The 24,372-nt window shown below is 37.7% G+C and overlaps 1 protein-coding gene across 16 annotated transcripts in view; it reads left to right on the top strand.

Moving 5' to 3' along the window:
* PLCB4 (phospholipase C beta 4) overlaps positions 1-24,372 on the top strand; it is a 413,770-nt gene that overhangs the window by 88,029 nt on the left and 301,369 nt on the right. The window contains exon 1 of one of the 16 annotated variants that reach the window (XM_055266700.2): positions 10,732-10,755. The exons of the other annotated variants lie outside the window; for them this stretch is intronic. The gene's annotated coding sequence lies outside the window, so the exon portion shown is untranslated. Of the gene's footprint in view, positions 1-10,731; positions 10,756-24,372 lie in introns of those variants that run through there. 16 annotated transcript variants of the gene reach the window in all.

Here is a 24,372-nt window from a genome sequence, read left to right as displayed (position 1 = left end):
TTTATAGGTCAATATCCGTTGTCTTAGTCTGTTAAATTCTTCCAGTCATAGACTGTGCAATGTATGAATAAGCTATCAACACTTAAAAAATTATGATGGCCACTAAGAAGACCTTTTTTCTGTACACTTTCAGTGCTTCTTCAGTCATCTGCCATGGGTACTTTTGTTCTTAATCTCCAGATTGTTTCTGGAAGTCCTGTGGGCAGCTCTTTAACACTGGAAACATGCAGTCTCCTCATCTATAAAATGGGCAATACCTCTCTCAATGTATTTGAGAAGTCATGTACAGGTCACATATGACCACTACTCACAATATGTAACACTGACATGGCACTAACTGTGCTGGGTACAGTTCTCAACAGGCTTATGAGGTAGGTGCTATTACAGTCCCATTCTTAGATGATGGAATTGAGGCACAGAAAGGTTAAGTAACATGCCAGTGTTGCACAGACCTGAGGTTTGCACCTAGGTAGCCTAGCACTGCAGACCTGTTTCATATTCATGCTGAAGGACTAACTGCCTCTGTAGGTGTGAGTACTGTACATGGAAAAATTAGAGAAGTAAAGGTCTAATTTTGACAGAATTGAGAGGGGAAGGGGCAATGACTTAGGTTTTAGAAATTAACTTTAGACTCTTAGTACGTAGCTTGCTATGGCAATTTACATAGCTATTTCTTTCAGGTACATTTGACATTCAAAAGCAGTCAGATCATATTATCTGTTCTTTGAGGGATTACTGGGCTCTGTGAATCTTGAAGGTTACATTTGCAATCAGCATTAATTTTATTGTTAACCATTTTCCTTCATGTTGGTTACAGGGTTGCCTGCCTGCCTGCCTGCCTGCCTGCCTTCCTGCCTTCCTGCCTGCCTGCCTGCCTGCCTGCTTGCCTTCCTTCTTTCCTTCCTTCCTTCCTTCCTTCCTTCCTTCCTTCCTTCCTTCACTTCCTTCCTTCCTTCACTTCCTTCCTTCCTTCCTCTCTTTGGGCTTTAGTGGAGCTGATAACTAGTTCAACTAGATGGATCAACTCAAGTTGATTATTCAGGAGGCCTTATTATCCCCCAGAGAGCAGACACGGAGCTTGGCTGGACCTCATGGATCACTAGTCCATGTCACTGCACAATGTTCTTCCTCTGTTCTTCCCTATTTTAGTCCAAAATGCCTGCTAAATGGAGTGGAGTGAAGAAGGCACACAATGTTAATATGAAGTGACTTCCCCAGTGCATTTTCTGATTCATCAAGATGCTCACATTACGCTACATGAACAAATGGAGGAATTCCCCTGGAAGCCAAGGACAGAGAAAAATCATATAAAAAAAAAGATAAATAAGAGATACCCACTTGCCTTTTATATTCGAGCAGATTTTCAAAAAGTCTCATTGCATGGAAAGTGGCTATAATTTAAACAAAAAATCATTTACTGTGGTAACATTCATGAAGACAGCAATTCTTGAGATGCTGCATGAATTGGGCAGAATGTTAAAATGCTGGAGGAACCTTGTGTCTGGTTTAAATACATTTTGGTTGGTGTCATATGGGTAAGGAATGGCAGCCTCATTTTTAACTCTTAGTAATTAAAAATTGGAACCTTTAAGTAGGGAGAGAAGGAAGTTATAGTGTGGAATTCAAGATAGTACACTTGATTTTCTCATTCCTGGGGAGTCACATGGGTTTACAAAACTCCTCAATTGTTTGATGTTTTATTTAAAAAATGAAACAACAAAATGAGCTTTCCCTTTCATCTATACGAGAGTCCATGAAGAAGCCTCCTTCTCTTACGTGGTAATTCACAGACCAAAGAGTTGAGTTTGAGTATATAATTACTCACCTAGATATATTTACAAAATACTAGTAATTCTACTGGTAGTAGCTCATTTATGCTGGGTGTGATGGTGCGTGGTCCTAGCTATTTGGGAGACTGTGACTAAGGAGCCTCCTGAGCCCAAGAGTTTGAGGCTGCAGTGAGCTGTGATCACGCCACTTCACTCCAGCCTGGGCAACAGAGTGAGACCCTATCTCAAACAAGCAAAACTAATTTATGGTGAATTCTTCCTATATGTCAGCTAGCATTTCAGCCCTTTACCTGTTCCACCATTTATCTTCACAATAACCCTTTGAAGTAGGTACTATCCTTGTCTCCATTTTACAAATGAGGGAACCAAGGCACAAGGATTCTATGTAATTTGCCTAAAGTCACACAGGAAGGAAGTTTCAAAGCTAGGATTCAAACCCAGGCTATTATAATCACTACACTACAAGTATTTTCAAACAGTGTTTCCCAATATCAGTCATATGATACCATCTGCATGCTTTTTGCCATAGTTGTATTTTACTTCTATTATTATTTAATGTTTCTCACTTTTTTTTTTTGAGACAGAGTCTTGCTCTGTTGCCTAAGCTGTAGTGTGGTGGCACGATCTCAGCTCACTGTAGCCTCCACCTCCCGGGTTCAAGTGATCCTCCTCCCTCAGCCTCCCAAGTAGCTGAGACTACTGGCAAATGTCTCCACACCTGGCTAATTTTTTTTTTTTTTTTAAGTAGATTCAGGGTTTCACCATGCTGGCCAGGCTTGTCTCAAATTCCTGACCTCATGTAATCCACCCTCCTTGGCCTCCCAAAGTGCTGGGATTACAGGCGTGAGCCACTGCACCCGGCCACTCTCACGTTTTTTTTTTTTTAACCATACAAAACAGTATTTAAAAGAGAAACCTTATGCCTCTATCTTAAATGGAAAACTATTATGTGTGCAAATAGTAGATACCCAATGAAAACTAAGCAGTGAAAACCATTTAGTGTTATTCAATCCTGAGTAGATGCCACTGGCTGTCAAAAACCCTGCGTCAGAGGACGTCCTTTTTTTATTGAGACAGAGATTTTAAAGGCATGCTCTTACAGGGTTGAGACTATTTGATGCAATCAGTTCAGAGTCAGGGATTAAATTTTTCTACTAGGAGAGTCTGTCTTATTCCATACTGAATCTGTAAATCATCTAAAATCAACTTGTGGATTATTAGTGTTAATGGCTCCTACACTCTGAGAATCACTCGTCTAAAATACAAAGATGTACTGTTTTTAGAATTGTCTTAGGGAAAGTGAAGCAGAAAGATGTTTAAATGAATTCAGGCCTGTATTATTAAGCCAATCCAAGTAAAGCTATTATCTGAATGATTAGCCCTAAAGTCCCTTACCACTTTATCTGGTCTCTAGAAGGCCAGTTTAGGTTGCTTTGTGGAAAGATCTATGGGTGATTTTTATCCAAGTTATTATCTAAGAAGGTCTGGTTACTCCTGAATTTTAAATCAGACTACTTAGAAAATGGCCTTAAATTGATCCTTTTTTTTATCCTTGACAGATACTTATTTGTTGAAACATCAGAGAGCTTTAAGCTTTCTCAAGTACATGTTGGAGACCGTTGGGACTAGTGTCCCTTTGTTACCAAGAGGACAGTGTATGATATCCATGATTAACATAGGATTATTATATATTGAATACAGTGCAAAAAGTAAAAGATGTCTTTTCATCTCTGAGTTTAAAATAAATGAAGAGATTTCGCATGTTTTTGTGTGATAAGAGGGATCTTCTTAATTCCCAAGACCTCTTTAAAAGCAATTCATGGACATACTTAAGACTCATCAATTGAACAATAAGTTAATCTGCATCTGAAGATTTTGCTGATTATCTGATCATATAATTTCCCTGTATTCTGATTATGTTTTTCTGATGGCTTTTACAGTATATGAATTCTTAATCAAGATGATTCTGTTAGCAGTAGCTCCTCTATACACAGTGAGCCCAGGAGGGGAGAGAGCTTGGCTTGATGAGAGTTTTTACAGACATAAAGATGGTGAAAGAAACTGGCTTCATCTTGCTCAGTATCTATTTTGAAATATTATGTTTAAATATTAAACATTAATATTAAATATTATGGTTCCAAAGAGGTAGCAAGATATTAACTGTGGCTTGCATGGATGGTGAAATTATTACAATGGTCTATTACCGTTCAGTGTGCTCGTGAACTTCAGAAGGCTTCTGATAGATTTTGGGCCTGTTTGGTTGCCCATAGTTAGGGAGAAGAGGTGGCCATACTACAGGAAGACAAGCTGAACGTCCCTCCACACTAAAGCTGCCACAGGACCTGTGTCGCCGAGGGGCTGCTCCTCAGTTCTAGCCAGGACAGCAGGGTGAGCTGGATCCAACACCGTTTGGTGGCATGATAGAGACCACCTTTATTTGCAGGTTTCATCTGATTAGTAGAGAATTGTGGCCGGGAGTGGGGGGGGCGGCCTCTAACATTTGCTGTGGCTTATTTAGATGCAGCCCTTAATTGTCCTACCCTGCCCTGGGCTAGGTTTTGGAAACCAGAGCTCATTAGAAGCGTGTCCTGGCTTGGGGAAAAGATGAAAGAAGTTTAGGATAGTTAGGTCCTCAAGGAAGTGGACCATGCCTGTTTACTTATCCGTATACACCTGGCACCTGTTGCAACGCCGGGAGCATGGTGGGCACTCAGTAGATACGTGTTGAGTAAATGAAGGCACAGAGTTAAATTGGGCAGCTAATGTTTTTAGTATTTTATAATTTTTGCTTGGTGACAGGAAACCACAACAAAATATGTGCCTCTGTGTGTGTATGCATGTTTTATAGCTTCCTGAACAAATAGAATCAATTTCAGTTTTCGCAACTAAAAAAGAATGCAGAAAGTGAGCTTGGAGTGAGGAGCTGGTTTCTTATAATGACAAAGAATAGTTACAAGCTGTTTTCTAGACCTAGGCAATGGCGGAAGTAACTTCTGCTCCTTTGTTCTGTGTATCTTTGTGAGAAGGGAGAGCCTGCAAGGGTATAGAAAAGGGAGAAGCCTTGTGGAAAACAGAGAGGTTTCTTCTGGATTTCGGGTTTGGAGGATTAGCAGAACATACTAGAAAATAAGGTTCTTTCTCTTGGGAAATTACTCATGCTGGCAGCCTGAAATAGCATGAAAAGGACTTTTAGTAGTGGCAGGTCTTCAGATAGTTTGCTAGAGAGGAGAAGTGCTTCCAAGTTGAGTGAAAGCAAAAGGCGAGCCAGAGTTGCATTAGCAAGTGATTCGAACAATGAAATCTCAAGCAGCAAGGCAGCTGACATCTCAGCACTGACTCTGTCAGGCCGTGGATTAGACAGATAAATACTAATTATTTTTGAGACAGCGATTATTTGAGATATGTAAAAGTTTTTAGATCGATATCATTATCCCAATTTTACAAATAAGGAAACAAGTGTATAAGGTTTGTAATTAGTCCAATGCCCCATAAACAGCTGATACGTAATGGGGCTAGGGTTTGATTTGAAAACCTAGGTTCTTTCCACATGTTAAGTAATCCCTTGCCTTTTTTAGAATTGCATTTTATGGTTAGCATTTATCCTAAGTGGTTCATAGTTTTTACCAATTTTAAAGGGAAAGTTCTAGTTTTATAGGGAAGATAACATTGGCTTGTGAACTCAGTGAGAAGATGGGCAGTAGAGAGGTTAACTTGTCCAAAATCAAATCGCTCTGATGCCACCCCAGGTTTGTCGGAGTGCAATCCGCTGCTCCTACCTACCATGTTGTGCTGTCTGGCTGATTTTACCACCCAGGAGCTGTTGATTACCAGTGTTTGGTTGCTCATAGGAAAGTTTGGCTTGCAGCCATTGCCAGTGCACAAATCATATTCTGTGAAATAAATTTTATTTTATTGACTCAAAGAGACGAAAGTGAAGCTATGTCTTCTGAATAATAACCAGCATTGCTTATATTGGACTTTGTATATTTTTTTCTTGGAGTAGAATAAAATATGTAGACAAAAGAACTTATGAAGCATTTTTATTGTTCTGTGGATTCTGTTCTAACTTGAAAGGTAACTGCTTTTTCACTTTTTAGAGTCTACAAAAAAGAGTGTTTGTTACCTGGTGAATCAAAACAGAGGTTCCATTCTGTGATATGAAAAGATAATTATTAATAAAGTAAAATTAACACTAATACTATTGGCAGAATACATTAATGCCGATAATCACTGATACTATAATAGATGTTTAATGCAGCCAGCATGAAGAGCTGGAGGAACATTGATGAGAATTTTAATTCATATGATATTTAAGTTTATATCCTTTATTTCTTTGGCATGTTCTTTTTTCTTTTTGTCAAATCTTTTAGTTCTGTGATTCATTAGAGTGGATGACCCAGGCAGACGGAATTGGCAGTGTTTGTTAGAATGTCATACCATGCTTTAAAATAATGTTCTCTGCTAATTTGTCCCTTGTTCCCTGGAACAATAAGTTGACTTTACCCTGAGCATCCTGGGTTGTCAGCTTTAAAGTCAATCTTTTGCAAGGTTGGAAGGATCAAGGACATTATTACATAATTGTTTTGTCTTTAATCCATAGACTTTTGGAGGAAAAGGAAGCAAAAGTGTGGCGATTTGTGTATGTTTTGGGTATTGGGCAAGAGGAAAGAGAGAGGCAGAGGTATACCTGTACCTAAAAAATTTTCTTAACTGTCACGTCACGGTGAATGAATATGTTGGTGCTTTCTTAAACTCCTCAGTAATGAGAGTCAAAAAACAGATTCAATATGCTATTCAGAGCTACTAGGGGAAAAGATGCTGTATATTTATATGAAAGGGAATTGGAAAGGATGGTATTTGCTCTGGAAACACAGCCTTCGTTCATGTTTACTAGTCCTGTAGTAGTTACGTTCATCAATTATGTTTTGTTTCCTAGAATGTACAACGTCCTCCATGTTTTTTTCTTTCTATAATTTACATTTATGTTGTGTTTTTCCTTTTTTGTGGTACTAAACTATTGTAAATATGAATAATAAATATATTATACCAGTGCATCTTGTGGAGGTGCAATATCAAGCTGTCTGTACCAGCTCATTTAAAAAAAAGCCTAAAAGCCTTTTCTTGTTCTCAGTAAAAATGTTTATAGTCTTACTTTACATATTGTTTTAAAAAGCTGTTTTTTAAAATGTACAGACCTTTCCAGGGGTATGCTGGTAAACATTTAACCACTGGTGGGGTGGAGACGATTTGTAGTTTTGCCAATTTCTGGGGTTTAAATATTTTTACCATGGCCAATTTTAAGCTAGCAACTTGACATCACTGAACCTGGGGATGGTAAGAGATGCACACGGTTGTCTTTTGCAGGCCATGGAAGCAGGCTCAGCCGCTGATTTTAGTACCAAGAGATTGGAAGGGGAACAGTGGCTAGAAGGGGTAGTGGAGAGGTGGAAAGCTAAAGAATGTAGAAAATAATAAGAAAGTAAATTGGGAGATGGGTTTCTGTTAAAGGAACTTGAGTAAACATGTCGACTCTGTTTTCTGAAACTGCTGGGATGAAAAAAATAACTAAAAGTGGGGGGAAATTTTTCACTGAAAGTAGAGAATAGCTAAACCCCAAATGTTAAGCCTCTGAAGAATATCTGCCAAATTTGGAGCAAATCTGAGCAGAGTCAAAATATGTGTCTCCTAGAGCCCCAGCAGGTGGGTTTTTTGCAAGGTCATGGCCAAAATCCCTAATTGGGAAGAGAGAGGTTGAAGCCTTAGGTGGGTTCCTGGAGAAGCAGAACTTGTTCCTCCTTTGATGTTTTGTTTCGTAGATTATATAATATCCTCCATGTTTTTTTTCTTTGTATAATTTATGTTTATATTCTGTTTTTTCTTTTTTGTGGTAATAGATTTTTGTAAATGGGAGTAATAAAATATTATGCTTATAGATTTATTCACTTTAGACAGTATCTGTTGAGTCATAACTATGAAAAATTTAAAATGTGAACATTCATATTTTCTTCCATTTTTCCAATCTCTTGATCATGCTACTTACTATTTTTTACATGATCACGATTTATCACATTTTTATTACATTCTATATACCGTAATTGTTTGGCCTCCATTTCATATGTAAATAAATTACGTTGCAAACATCAGAACAAGAGAAAATATCAAACCAGGAAGCATAATAAATTGAAATAATAGAATTAATATGAACCACCTGCTTATTAGAAATCAGAATGTAAACGAAGTAAGTTCATTTAATGAAAGGAAACTGTATTTTGCATGAGTCATCTAAAAAAGTGATTATGGGCAAACTTAAAACTAAACAGTGGTTATAATTAATACAAAAGATGAAGGGTATTTTTACTTTTAACTTTATTCCTTCTGTGATCTGAACTTTTTCAATAAACTTGTGTTACTTTACCAATTAATTTTTAAAACATCCCAGACTATATCCATTGATTATAATGAGACACAGCTGCATCGTTTTCATATTAAACAGTGACTGTTCCGCTCCCTGTTTTTTGTCACATGGCAGGCCTTCAGTAAATGGTGGCTGAAAGAATATTTTCTCAAGATGTTATAGTGTTATTATGATGTGTATCTAATAGTTGCCCCAATCTTTGGAGTCTTTTTTTTTTTATTTGCATGCACCCTTGTGAGGGAAGTGATTTTATTGCTGTATTACAGATGAAGAAACCGGGGCTCAGGGAAATTAAGTGACTTGCCCAACATCAAACCATCTCATGTCTTCTGAATCACTTTTTAAGTAAAATATTTTTCTCATCATAAGACAGTCTCTTAAATACAATATTTTAGTTATGATTCTGTTGACTGATTAGAATCTATATCAACTAAAGACATTTTAAAATTATATTAAATATTTTCTTATTAGAAGCATTAGAAGAGCATAACTCAGTTTAGAAAGACTTCAACCTTTCAGGGACATGATTGGGAAAAATAACTTCTGTGAAGTAGTTTGTTCTTGAGTAGTCAAGTGGATGAATATATGCAGTGTTGACTTAATTATCTTTGTGGAGTAGCTGTGAACCACCAGTCTATTCTGGTGGTTCTATCCTGAAAACTCTCTTTTCAATATAAATAAGAACAATAGACTGTCAGGAGATTGCTGGGGAGGTGGAGGGAACTGCAGGATGCTAGGACTTGAGACTGATAGAAACGTTTGAGGTGGAGTCAGGTTTTACACGTGGTTTGCTGGAGGTGCCGTGACTCGATTTCTTCCTCTTGAGTCTGCCTGTGTAAAAGTGGTTGAAATGTGCACATATGCAGCAAACGCTATTGCATTTGGGTGGTGTTTTTTATGGTTACTTCTAGCCTGCATCAGTATTTTGGCTTGGATGCCCACTCTGTAGGATATATTGGCTGAATGTTCATCTCTGAGGTCTGACAGTCTGCTTTTGAGAGCAAATGGATGGCCACAGTACCGGCACATGCCCGCTATAGCAACTGCTGAGGTTCAAAACAAAATGTCCAGCTTCTCGAGGGCACAAACCATGCTGTTTCTTATATGTTCTAGTGTAATGCAAAGCATATACTAAATATCCACTAAACACCACTAAACATCATTCCTTATACTTTCATTTGGGAAAGCTTTATAGTGTGAAATCTAGTACTGATCACACTGTAATTTTTAGAGATAGTAGTACAAGTTGGGACAGATGGGGAGCCTAATAATTTAATGATTTTAGTATGTGCATTGAAACTTGTCACAATGTCAGCTTGGTGGATTAAAAATTGGCAAATGAAATTGGGAGTTTTTAGCACGTTCCGAATCTTTCTCACAAAATACAATTTCTCTCTGGATGCCTCTCAAATACAGGGTCCTATGATTAACTAAATGTGGGAGACACAGCATAAAATCTCTTCTAACAGATTTATAATGAATATAAGCATACTAAAAACTTGGAGAAATCTTACAGTATAGAATTCTACTTACATTAGTGTACATTGGCTATCCTAAAACTTCATCCTGGAACCTTGTTTTGCAGAACATTTTACATTCTCTGAGCATTTTGGGAAATGCCAAATTTTTTATTGTAACGCTGTCACTGATGGATGGGTAAACCTGGGGAGGGGTGTGTGTGTGTGTGTGTATGTGTGTTAGCATGTTAATTTCATGTGGAATTAAAATCCTCTTGATTTATACCAACAGGACAAAAGTCTCAACATTTTACTATCTGTGCAAGGGAGATAATCTCTAGATCTCATTTTAGACATTAGTTCTTAATTATTTTTCTTTATATCAGTGCTACTTGTAACTTAAAACTTTTTAAAGTTTTATTTCCTTTCTTGAACTCTGAAGGTATTATAAAGGAGAAAAACAAGTAAAAGATGCCAGCCCGACTGGGGAGGTTGGAACAAAGATTATGAATATATTATAACCAAGTTACTACATTTCCTGAATTGTGGGCAGTTGTGCCTTTCTTTCAGTTTATATCTTGAATTTTTTGTAGACTTCAGTATAGAAAAAAACGAAGATTTGTTTTAAGGAAGAGTTCAGGTGTGGGCTTCCAATTTTACTCCTCCTATTATAAACACCCAACCTCTGATCAGGTGGTTCTTGTTATGTTTGGGGCCTCTTACTCATTCCCCGGCAGTGTTCCTCAGCAATATGCCTGTGACAAGCCTTTGCTGTATTTGTTGTTCGGCTTAGGGTAGTTGAAAGAGTCTCTTTCAGCCACTCTGTCTGGATATTTTGTTGTGGCTGTGGGCACTGTTTGCCCAGCCTCTCACTTTGTAGGGGAGGGGTAGGACTCTGCGTGAAAGGACCAGCCTTATAGTCCCTGGCTTCTCTGGCTAATTCATCCCGAGGCTCCTGCCCCTTCCCGTTCTGGAAGGAGCGAGCTTATCCTAGACCTGTGATTGCCTCTGAAGTTCTCCACCTGCCTCAGGCGTGCTCTCCAGTGCCTGTTTCTGACTGAGTGAGGTTGAAATCCTACTGACTCCTTTTCAGGTAAGAAAGCATACTGAAAGATGGCTTTAGGAATAGCAGTTAAGATTTATATAGAGGGGGCAGTTTTGATAAGTTGATAGTTTTTATTGTTTGTAGAGGGCTATCACGGTTTTATTTTCATGGTCTCTGAAGGTAAGCAGATATAGCTGTATTTAGTGATAGAAAATACTATGTTGCTTAGGGAACGCAAACTTTTCATGGAAATTGTTATATTTGTTATTGCTTTTTTCTTTAGACTTTCTTATGAGAGAGAAATTGAAGACATAATTATGCCAACAAAGTATATTAGACACTATGATTTTGTGGTAATTTTGGCATCAATTAGATATTTATTTTAATGTCTCTTTTTATAAAATTTTCCTAAACCTAACTGTAACTCAAATAGAGTTTTCCATAAGACACGTATAGTATGATTTGCTTGGCTGGTAGGATTTCTTGGTGTGTTTTATTTATCACACTCCGTATTTTAAAAATTAACTGTGTGTGGGGACAGGGGATATTTGGGAAATCTCTGTACCTTCTGCTCAGCTTTGCTATGAACATAAAACTGCTCTAAGAAATAAGATCTATTAAAAAAAGTCCCTTGATAATACTTTCTGTGAATACTTAAATATAATGTGATAAAGCACAGATGATGTTAAACTTTTTTTATAAGGCATAAATTTTAAAGAGCTAATTCATTTTTGTTTTTCATAATTAGTAATGAAAATATGGGACATATTTCAGTATTTTGTTTTGATTGCCACTTTTTTTTGTTCAGCCAAATTCAGATGGGTAAAATGTTTATTTTCAAGTCTCTTTTCCTAAATAAGAAGTGAGAATAAAAATATACTTTGAACATGAACATGTACTTATTCATATCTTGGAAGGTTAATGAGCCGTTATGTAAAATTCCTTTCTGAAATCAGAGAGTAAAAATTAACAACTTAGAAAGTTGGTTTGTGTATTTGGTAATTATGTTTCTAAAACCCATTTTTTCATACAATATGCACATGTTCATGGACAGAGGAGTGATGCTGAAGTATGAAACTTGCAGTTTGTACCGAATAATTGGCTTTGAATAGTTTTAGAAAAATATTTCATATTTGCGTACTTTATTTTTTCAGTTAGGCACGCTTTAAACACACATGTAGTTATGAAACAAAAGGTGAAACCATGACTAGCCACAGATATTTGAGCATAAACAATCTTAATTATAATGACTTAAGTAAACAAAGCATGACCATTAAAATAAACTTATTTTCAACAGATTTATACATGAATAATATGCAACATTCTGTGGCAATTTTTAAGGGTGCATGAAGAACTTTCACAGCTATCTTTTAGAGCTGAAACAGGGACAGTGGCCTAAGAATTCCTTTGATAATTATTACCTGTTGGAAATAAACCACTTTATGTGCTTTTTGCATTAAAGAGCAATTACATGCAAAGTAATCCACTCTCCAAAGATACAGAATATTTCCAGACACATTAAAGCATACGAAACTTTCCAAATTTTCAACACAAGTTCAACTGTGTTTTATTTTTATAGACTCTCCAGGGGCTTTGGGGTAAGTTATCTTACACAGATGGAGGCTAGAACTGAAGCATTATAGAGCAGGAGAAGGTGCTTCCAGGAGACAAGATGTGCAAGGCTTAATATTACTCACCTGTTTACCTGCACCTGTCTTCTCTGAAGATAACGCTATTGATGAAGCTGCTGTTGAGAAGACCTAAGTAATTGAGACTCGGTCTGTGGGCTTGTTGTCGGATCACTCCACTGTTTTCCACACTTTAATGTGCATGTGAATCATTTGTGATTTTGTTAACTGCATATCGTACCACAGCAGGTGTGGGGTGATGAGGCCTGAGATTCTGCATTGCTAACAGGATTCCAGGTGCTGCAAATGCCACCATTTCAGGGACCACACTTTGACTAGTGAGGAGCTACACCACCAGAAACCAAATAACTGCTCAGGTCATTGTTTTTCACTTAATGGACATTGTCTGTCCATAGCGGGCAGTCAGTTTGTGAAGCTCATGACTGAGATGTGATTGAGGGGAATGACTTGCTGGAGACACTGGCCCCTTTGTGGCTGATATAACTGATGATGTATGGCTTATTTTCTTTGGAAGAAATGTGTGGGATTGTCACCTCTGCTGAACTTCCACAGCAGTCTTTTCCAGGACTCGTTATCTTTGGCAGCCCCAACTCCTGCCTGTCAGCCCAAGTCTCCCTTTGCGGTTGCTACAACCACCAAGGGCTCATCCTCTTCTCCTGTCTGCCCTCGTGTCCTGCCAGTCAGGAGCCTTTTAAATGCATTGAGTTTGATTTGCATCTTGAACCTGAGTCTTCTGTGGTATCCTCTGCCCAATCTGGCTTGCAGGTGCTCCACTTTATCTCCCTGTGAATTTAAATATAGAAACTTTATTTGTGAGGAGCTGCTTCCTTCCTCTCACTTAACACACAATTTTCCAATGTAATAATCCAGTTTTGGGCAGTTGATTTTCGTAAAAACCTTCCACATCTCAGCTTGTGAAATATGTGTCTTGAGTTCTCAATGTAAATACTTTGCCAGCCTGTAATTCCAGCACTTTGGGAGGCCGAAGCAGGAAGATTACTTGAGGTCAGGAGTTTGAGACCAGCCAGGCCAACATGGTGAAACCCCATCTCTAAAAAAAAAAAAAATTAGCCCAGCGTGGTGGTGCACACCTGTAATCCCAACTACTCTGGAGGTTGAGGCAGGAGAATCGCTTGAAACCGGGAGGCAGAGGTTGCAGTAAGCTGAGACTGTGCCACTGCACTCCTGCCTGGATGACAGAGCAAGACTCTGTCTCATAAATAAATAAATAAATAGATACTCTGCCAGGGTTCTAGATACCATGTGAATTGAACTCCTCGAAGGGAAGGAAGTGGGCAGTGGGGTGCTGGTGTGATACTTCAAATTCTTCAGTGATTCCTTCCCGTTGTACTTTCCTCTACAACATTGTTTATGAAAATTTCAAACATATAGTAATTTGAAAGAATTTTACAATGAACAACTGTGTATTCACCACTTAGATTCTACCATTAACGCTTTATTGCCCTTATTATCTGTCTGTCCATCCACTTATCCCTCTGTCTTTCACTGTCTTATTTTTGATGCATTTAAAAATAAACTGCAGGCATAGTTTGTATATTCCAGCATGCTTATTATTAACTGGAGTTCAATATTTCTTATCAGTTTTTCATACGAAATTTCTATTCGATGAAATGCGCACATCCTTACTTGTACATAGCTTGAACTTTCAACAAATGGATGCACCTGGATTAATCAGTCCTGGCAAGATATAGAACATTACCATCGCCGGAGAAAGTTCCTGCATTCCTTCCCCAACCTTTACGTTCTTTTCTGAGTCTCTCCAAAGAAGGATTTACTGATTGCAAGTGATCTGTGATTAGTTTATTTCTTCAAAATTGTGCTTCGATCAGTTTTATTTCATGCAAGTTACTTTCATACTTAGGAATGCATGTTGTACAACACTTTCTTACAAATTAATATTTAGTTTGTTAGGACTAATTTATTTCTGACAGAACTAAAGTTTTAACAACAGTAGCTTAGATTGTTTTTTACTTGGTACAGATGTTTTCCAATGACTTTATTGATTCTTATCACGTTTTATGAGATGGCTGGTGAGATAACATAAATAGAGATGCAAAGACATGGAGGTAAACCATGTTCTGAGAGGTTCTTTGGGTCGACACATCTGGTTTCTCTGGATATAAAGAAAAAAAATCCCTCTTTCAGGCAGCTGTTTCCTACGAAGATTGTGTTTGAGGATGCAGTCACCTCATCATTTAGCCTGAAATATAAGTTGGTTCACACTGCTTCTTCAGAAACAGAAAGCTCTATCCTTGTAATAATCATAATTCATGACATTGCATGTTTGTGGGCAGTAGTTTCAGTCAGCTTTACCTTCAGGTACCTAACAAGAACTGGAGTTGATTTGGATCTACCCCGATGTGGGTTCACAGAGCCGGTAAAACCCTAGCTATCCAGAAAGCTAATTGTCTGAATTGCCGGACTCTCAAAATGGCCTGGAGGCAGAAAGTTAAAATGTACCACAATATCTTTGGTCATGAAGAAGCAGTTTTTGAATATCTAACATAGCAGCAGGGATATGGTCAAAATGAATGAGTTATACCAGCACCATAAAGTTGTTTAGGGGCTGTAAAGTGCTCACATTGAGTTCTTTGACGGTACCATGAAACTCCCATTTTTGGTTTGCTCCTTTTCACAAGTCACTACTTCAGTGGAATATGAGACTCATCTCTGAAAACTCACACAGCTCCTTAAGGTCTTATTCACACCCTGACATAGGTTTTTTTTGTGAATATGATTTACAAACAATGGGTTTATTCGGGTATTTTCTGTAAGAAATCCACATCGTATAACTTGGAGTTACACATCATATGGTAGGAACTCAGAAGCTTCTTTTACAGTCAGTCCCCCTTCAAAATGCTACAAAGAAATAGATAGTGACTTTCAAAGGTACATCATTTAATAGACAGTTTACGTTTTCTTGCTCACAAAAGAATGCAAGAGAATATTCCAGTAGTTTTAAAAAGTACAGTGTGCAATCCTTAGAACAAAACTGCAAAAATATTCAGCAGCTATCTATTCAAAAATTAAAACCAGAGACCGTATTTTGTTAGGGCTAATGTATAGTTGACAACCTACAGGCCAGAACAACAAGAATCTGTATGTGCATATTTATTCTAATCTTGTTTTCCAAGCTACTTAATTTATAGTTGCTTTTCTCTGAGAGGAAAGGACAGAACAAGTTTTGCAAACACTTGCTGAAGTCACTTTTGGCAAAAAAAAAAATAACTCAGAGAACCATGTTTTAAGAAAAATAAATTCAGGTTATAAATTTAAGCATCATTCTACTGGGTTGCAACACTATCTGAGACTTCTACTTTAAATATTTCATCTGATGATGTAATTGGAGGTGGCAGAAGCATATTATCTGCATTTATTTGTGCAGTTGTGTATTATGTAAATGGAGTCTTGTGGGAAATAGTGACTATTTCTCCCCTCCTCATAATTTTAAGCCTCAATGGAATAGAAAGAAATATCAATCGATCTTCCATATTTGGCAGAGCGCTTGCATCGTTTATAAATTCATCATATAACAAAGGATCACCATTTAATGCCGGTTTTAGTATGTTTTCAGCTTCAACTAAAAACTTAAGATTCCTTAATAAGAGAGAAGTCACCAAGCCAATTCCCTGTTGAGTTGAATATCTTACTCATTTTCTACATACATTCTACCTATCCTTGAAGGTTCAGCATAAAACCTAACCTTGCTGAAGCTTTCCTCACTGCTATAGGTCAAATCCCTGTCCATCTCTCCCTTTCCTGAGTGCATATTGCATTGGTTTATAAACCTTTTGGTGTTACTCTCCAGTGTAGATAAAGACTGTTAATTACTCTCTAATTTTATTTTATATGTTAGTCTTCCCATGTCTTCCAATGTAAGTCTTCTGTGTAGAAACACCATCTTAACACTTACTTTGCATTTCCATTAACCTTTTCTTGTTTAGTGTTTTGGAAAGCTGTCATTTAATAAATATTGTTGGCTGAGTGCCTGAATGTTAAGAAAGGCCACTGTCCCTGCAAACATGATAAACCTCATTTTCCCCTTCCCCTGTCAACTTGCCCTAAGAACAGAATTAACAGAAGGATTATATTAAGGCAAAGTAATTTGGGGTTTTCTGTTTTGTTTTTAAAAGTTACTTCCATGTGTCTGGCCATGTTTCAGTAATAATGTTTGGCACTTTAATAATTCCTTTCATCTGCAAAGAGCAAATTGTTTCTCTGAAATAAATTCATTTTGTAGAATGACTCCATAGAGCAGGTTGACCCCATCCATGATCTAGAATATAAGAGAAATCTCACTCTGAAGTTCAGTTTCCGAAGACTTGGGAGCAGACGATGAACTATGCTTTGCTTGCAGTGCCTCCTGGCTGTAAATATAGGAGCTCTGTCAACAGCTGAACTCGTGGTTGGCCTTGCAAAGCTTTGGTGTGGTCTGTGGTATGGGGTGTAGCATTGACGCAGTAAAAGGCATTGCATTGTTTTATCCATCCTATGTACTTAGTTAGATGCATCACATGATTGGGCCATTTTCTTAATAAGAAAATAAAGAGCAGTAGTCAATGTTTTGACCATACTTTTTGGTCCTGCACAGTGTTACTAGTTGCCAACTTTATGCAAACAGATTTACCTCATCTCCTAACAAATTAGAAGATCTGGCAAAATGCAGACTTGTGTTCTTCCTTTAGAGGAGACACACGCTCTCCAGTTCCACCCAGCATCCCAAGACATCTGAATTAGTTTCCTGTTGTTGCTGCTGTAACAAACTGCTGTAAACTTAGTGGCTTAAAACACAAATTTATTATCTTACGCTTCTTGATGTTGGTAGTCAAATAGGTCTGCAGGACTGTGTTTTTTCTGGAGGTTCTGGGGGAGATAATGTATTCCTTGCCTTGTCCAGCTTCTTGAAGTTGTGCACATCCCGTGACTATGGCTGAATCGCTCTGACCTCCGTTTCTATTGTCACATGTCTTTCTTTGATCCTTCTTCCTCTCTCTTTCATTTTTAAAGGATTTTTGTGATTACATTGAGCCCACTCAGATAATACAGTCACCTCTCTATCTCAAGATCCTTCATTTAATCATGTCTGCAAAGCCCCCTTTGCCGTGTAAGGTGACTATTCACAGGTTCCATGTTCCACACCCCAAATTCACTTCCCCGCTGCCACCTTCAGTGGAGCATCTGACTCCTTCAGGCTGTGACCTCTACAGTGCTGAGGAACTCGCACTGATTTCTATTTCCCTGGAGTTGGATATTTATCCACCAAATAAGATGAGAATATTTATTTAAAAAAACTGATTATCCCCCTTCACAAATTACCATATCTAGGTATATCTTATTTTTAAATGCTATATTAAATAATTACAAAAAAATAAACAACCCTCCTTTATTTCTTGGCTTGGTTTTGCTGCTACTGCTGCTGCTTCTTGTTTTTTTTTTTTTTTTTCTCCTGGAGACAGGGTCTCACTGTTGCTGAGGCTGGAGTTCAGTGGCGTGATCATGGCTCACTTCAGCCTCAATCTCCCAGCCTCAAGGATTCCTCCTCCCTCACCCTCCCTAGTAGCTAGGACCGAGGGCACATACCACCATGCCTAGCTAATTTTTTTATTTTTTATTTTTGTAGAGACTCTGGTCTTACTATGTCGGCCAATCTTGTCTCAAACTCCTGGTCTACCTCTGCCTCCCAAAGTGCTGGGATTACAGGTGTGAGCCACTGCACCTGGCCTATTCTTCTTCTTTTTTTTCTTTTTTCTTTTCAATTTTACCTGGCAATATTTTATATTTCAAGCCTTTTTAACATTGTAGTTTTCTTTTCATCTACATTTCCTACTAATTAAGATGTTTCTTCCCTCCTTGGTCCCTTGACTATTAAGCTTTTTAAAGCCTAATTATTTTCCCCTGGGAAATTGCTGCTGCTATTGCTATTTGTGGTTTTCTTTCTTGTTTTTCCAACTTTTAACATAACTTCTTTTTACCCACTAGTCCTTCCTTCACAATTATCTTTGTCATCTGACACTGGAAAATGATATACATTTTGAACTTATGACTGTCATTTATCAGCAGAACATAGTGTAATATTCACATTTGCCGATAAGAGAGTGGCAAAATTAATGTCAGAAATACAGAAGCTACTTAGTAATCTAAGAATTGAGAAAAACTCATCTTATTTTTTGATTATTTGAGGCAGGAACAATTTGTCCATCTTCTTTTCTAAGAATCATGAAATTTTCTCTTTTGACCTGTTTTATTGTTATTAATACTGATGGCGTAGCTAGTGAAATAAATAAATTTCTTTTTAGTTGATTCATAGATATGCCATCCCAGAGCTATAGTAGGACATAGGTCCAGAAGACCAGGTATACAGCATTGGTTGTCACTGTCAGCATCAGCATTACCTGGGAATTTCTGGAAATGCAAATTGTCAGACCCCACCCCAGACCTACTGCATCAGAAGCTCTGGGAATGGGGCCCAGAAATCTATGTTCTAACAAGCTCTCCAGGAGATGATGAAGTGCAATCAAGTTTAAGAACCATCATTGTTTTGTATTATCACACTAGGGTGCTGGGGAGAAGGGTGAGCCCTTCTAGGTCTCATTCTCCAGATCAGTTTATACATTCATTTGTTTAGCTTCCAGAGATGTCACTTCCAATAAACTACATTCTCCAAATATTTTCAGCTCCGATAAACAGTGCACTAAAGATTCTCAGTTCCAATAAGCTGTCCAAGTAATCTTATTTCACCACGGAAGGAGTAATCTGTGGATTGGCATCAGGAAGAAATAGTCCTTCTTAATTTAAGAGTCTACCCATACTGCTTAAAGCCCAAGTTGTGCCAAACTAAATACAAATGTTATGCTGGAGTGCACCAATTTATTCCTCTCAGAGAGGTCCATGTCTCATCCATAAAATTATGGTAGTTCCAATAAATGATACAATATCAACTCACTGAAATCTTTAAAATGAATAGACAGCTCACTCTATAGAAAAAAACTCTACTCCCTCCCCTCATCTGCCTCCTGCAGAGTCATTCGAAGTAAACCCCACATCTACCACATAAGCCCATATTCATAGCAAATCAGATCATCCCTGACGTTATCTCCAAATTTGGTGAAAGGTCCACTGGGCTTGCTAAAGTACCTTAACTTTATTGAACTATAATTTACATGGAATGATATGGATCCATCTTTAGTGCTCATTTTGCATTGCATGAGTCTTAGCAAATGTGTACACCACCACCACAATCACAATTTAGGACCTTTCTGGCACCCCAGAAAGCTTGTTCCAGTCTTTTTGAAGTCCATTTTTCCCAACCCCTTGGCCCCAGGCAACCACTGGTCTGCTTTCCTGTCACCTTTAGATTCTTTTTGCTTTTTCTGGGATTTCATACAAATGGAACTATGTGTTCTTTTTATCTGGCTTTTTTCTTTCAGAATTATGTTTCAGAGATTCCTCCATGCTATTATTTCCTCTATAATTTTTTTACATTGCTGAATGATATTCAGTTGTGTACACATACTACCCCTTATTCACCTGTTGATGGACATGTGTATATTTCTAGTGTCAGGCTGTTAAGAGTAAAGTTCCTATGAACATTTGTGTACAAATATTTGTGTGGACATGTTTTTATTTCTTTTGGGTAAATAAGAATGGAATGGCTGGGTCATGTGGTAGATGTATGGTAGATGCATGATCAGATGCGTAAGAAGCTGCCAAAGTGGTTTCTAAAATGGTTGAACTATTTTCATTCCATCCAGCAGTATCTGAGCATTTTCACATGTGTTATCAGACAAACAGATAAAAACCTTAATTTTATGTTGATATCTACTGCATATTTATTTACGTTATACACACGTATATAAGTGTATACATACATACACACAGGAAAATGCATACATATTATATGAAGAACCACCAGTTTTAATAGTGAAATATAAAATCTTACTTTATGCATAAAATTCCAACCCATGAGCATATACACAAAACCCTTAAACTACATATAAGTAATTTCTGTGTTTTCCTTAGTGTTTGTTTATTTTAGTCATTTGCTGGCTATTACTGACAGTCAAATAGCAAACTTTTAAGAAAAATAATAGAAACTCTAACATGAGGAAACTGTTAGAAGCTTTTTTCCCTCTGACTTGGGAAAAGATAACTACCACAATTTTGGGGCTGTGACTTCTGGTATTGTATCATGCGAAGTTTAAGAACTTCTGGGATAAGCAGTGGGCAAAGGGAGTGCAAATGGAGGAAACTGAGGAAGAATGATTATATAAGGAGCAACAATGACGGACTGGTGGCGAAGAAAGAAAGATTTTTCAAGGAGGGGTGGTTGGAACTTGGGAATCAAATAAGGAATCAGATGAAGATGGAACCGATGGCTGTGGCCCCATGGAGACAGAAAAAGTCAGATTTATACACAGGTCATTGTGACACTAAGCAGAATGTGAAGAAATATATCCAATAGAAATAAAAGCAGCATGTTAGTAGGGGCAGGAGAGCAAAGTAATAAGAATAACCTCATCTCTATATATGAAATGCTGGAATTGCTGAATAGTGTTCCTGCAGTGTGGGAATAAACGATATGGTTGAATGGGTTTGGGTTTGTTTTACAGATTTTATCCTAAAGATATGATAACTAATTAAACTACTGCTGTTAATTTGTGTCGAATACCAAGCAGAGCCTTGGGACTGGACTGAGACAGGGCCAAGGTGCTGGTATAAATTTCAGTGACTCATCTCTTGTGTCTAAAATAGCAGTAGGCTTGGGGGCAAAGTATAATCAAGGGAGGAAGTCATTTTGACACATGTTCCCCTTGAAAGCAACTTAGAACCAGTGTAAGTAATTCAGTTGCTGAAGCTAGTGTTGGAAAAGGGGTGTAGATGGATAAGGGTGGGAAATGGAAAGTGAGCTTGCATCAAATCATGAAAGGCATTGTGTTGTATGCAAAGACGTTTTGATTTGATCCTACTTGTTTTCAAGATGACTTTAGGCATACACTTGGGCATAAATGAAAATATTCTAGTGGAATACATGCAAGGGTTCAGAGATTCTTAAGGGATTACTTTCCATGTTTTAAACTTTTATGTATACTCTTTCTTAAAACTGATCTGACTAACACCTGCCTGTCCTCATCTAATTTCATAGAAGGAAGATACTTATCTCATCTTTCCAAAATATTAATATGGTACATTGTCCTATGGTATAAAAACATTCCAAGTGCTAAACAGAAAAACACTGTCTGCAACAAAACTGTGCTTAAAACATATTTGTATCATCAGTCGATAGATAGTTAAAAATAATTTTGGCCAGGCCAAGTGGTTCACGCCTGTAATCCCAGCACTTTCGGAGGCCGAGGCCAGTGGATCATCTGAGGTCAGGAGTTCGAGACCATTCTGACAACATGGTGAAACCACGTCTCCACTAAAAATACAAAAACATTAGCTGGGTGTGGTGGTGGGAGCCTGTAATCCCAGCTACTTGGGAGGCTGAGGCAGGAGAATTGCTTGAATCTGGGAGGCGGAGGTTGCAGTGAGCTGAGATCGTGCCATTGCACTCTAGCCTGGGCAACTGGAGTGCGACTTTGTCTCAAAAAATAAATAAAATAATTTTGAATTTGGATCACCTTCTGTGGTGGCATAAAACTCAAAAGGAGTTCAGAGATTGAAACTTTTCTTAGGGCATAAACATTTTATCAGCACTTATGTGAAGAAAAATAAAAGATTGGAGTAAAATTGATGGTAAAACTTCGTTATTTTAGCATTAAGTAATATTCATAGATGTATGGTTTAATTTTTTAAAAGCCCTATCCATCTTATCGAGATATATTTCAAGTAGTTTTATATTTAATAATTATTTACTAAAATTATATTAATATTTATGGTATTTATGTGGTTTTTCTCAGTTGCTTACTAGTGAAAACTTTAGTATAACTTAATTAAAAGACATTATTTCACCCTTAGGGGCTAAATTCAAAGTAAATTTAAACTTAAAATTCTAAATTATGTATATATTTTGTTGTATATAGGGGATATATGATAGATCAACCAATAAAATACTTTTAGTCACAAAAATGTATTCATTAGGATAAAATTTTGCAGGGGAGGTAGAAAAGAAATAGAAAAAAGGCATTATAAAACATAAATGTTAAGTGTGAGCTTGCTTATTTTTAAATTATTTTGGTGTTTAGATTCTAGATACATTTAGGTATGTCTAACAGCTATTATGTTTATTTTATTTTATTTTTTTTTTTTTGAGACGGAGTCTCGCTCTGTCGCCCAGGCTGGAGTGCAGTGGCACAATCTCGGCTCACTGCAAGCTCCGCCTCCCGGGTTCACGCCATTCTCCTGCCTCAGCCTCTCCGAGTAGCTGGGACTACAGGCGCCCGCCACCACGCCCGGCTAATTTTTTGTAGTTTTAGTAGAGACGGGGTTTCACCGTGGTCTCGATCTCCTGACCTTGTGATCCGCCCGCCTCGGCCTCCCAAAGTGCTAGGATTACAAGCGTGAGCCACCGCGCCTGGCCAACAACCCTTTTTAGCTTACGATAAAAAAATTAAGATGACTGAAAATTGACTTTTGGTGAGTTTTTCTAGATTTGTCTAGAGGAGTATAGGCACAGATTTTTTGAGGACCACAGTTATGGGTAATGGGATATCACTGAAGGATTTTGAATAGGGGACTGTTTGATAAGATTGGTGGCTTTGAAAGGGTATTTTTCCATTGTGCAGATGGATAGAGTGGCACATAGAGGTTGGGGTGATAGTAAACCAGGAGCAAGTAAAACAGTGAGGAGAAAAGAGAGGGAGAGTTCAAAGCATGAAAGGGAGTAGGAGACTCAATATTGCTGGCTTTGAAGGGTGAGGTAATAGGGCCATGAGATTCCTTGGTTCATGGCCCCATTACTTCAAGGAATGTGGGTGGCTTCTAGAAGCTTGAATGACAATGAGATAGATGATTCCTCTAGAGCCTCCTTAAAGGAATGAAGCCTTCTTCCCATCTTGATTTTAGAGGTGAGATCCATGTTGCATTTCTGATCTACAGAACTCTAAGATGATAAATTTGTGTTGTTTAAAGTCACTAGTTTGTGAATTTTGTTACGGGAGCAATAGAAAACAAATACAGCGGATTTACCCAGGTTTTCCACTGAGGAAGGAGATGAGTCACTTGATACTGAGTTAAGTATTCCAAAGATTGGCAGTCTAGACTTGTGGGCATTTTAGCCTCTTTGAGTACATGCTTGTTTTAGTGAATGAGAGAAAGCTGTTATGAAGGAGCATTTTGTATGAACTGGCTTGTTTTCATTTCTCTACACCTCACTGTCCTCTTCCTCAAAGCAAGGGGTTAGAATAGATTATTTCAGGTTCTCTTCAGCTTGAAAATTCTAAAATTATTTGCCTTGCATAAAATTAAAGAAACAAAACACACCACTATCCCCATAAAATTCCTTCTCTGGTGAGAATGAGGGGAAAAAAGGAGCGCCACCTACAAGAATTATTGGTAAAAACACAATTATAGAATTCACTATAAAACACGAGCATGTGCTGTGCTTCAGATGCCCTGTTTAGGAATGTTTAGTTCTAAATGCTAGACATAAATCAACATATGTTCTGGAATTTTCATGATGAAATCTCTCACTTTGCATCAAAGTAAGAGAAATAGAAAGTTCTGAACAGGAGCATGTATTGTCCTAACAATCTTGTGGCCCCAATATTCATCATAATAAAAATTTCTCTACCTTGGTATTATTATGGATAATAATTATTATTGATAATAAACAATCATGGTATATTAGTCAAGATTGGCTAGCTTATGCTCTGACAATAAACAATTTCAAAATTAAAAAGAGCATTAGTACTCATTGTTCAGAGATTTAAATCTCACAAGTATAATCAGCCTCTTGATGGGGAATTTTTCTGTTATAAAGCTGGTGCTATGATCTGAATTCTGCAGATTGGGGCATTTATTAGTTAGTGATCATATGGGATTGGTCTATGGAAGG

The sequence above is a fragment of the Symphalangus syndactylus genome, chromosome 24 (genome assembly GCF_028878055.3).
Source record: "Symphalangus syndactylus isolate Jambi chromosome 24, NHGRI_mSymSyn1-v2.1_pri, whole genome shotgun sequence".
Taxonomy (NCBI): Eukaryota; Metazoa; Chordata; class Mammalia; order Primates; family Hylobatidae; genus Symphalangus; species Symphalangus syndactylus.
Note: the sequence above shows the minus strand (reverse complement) of the source record. Positions and strands in the feature narration are given on the sequence as shown.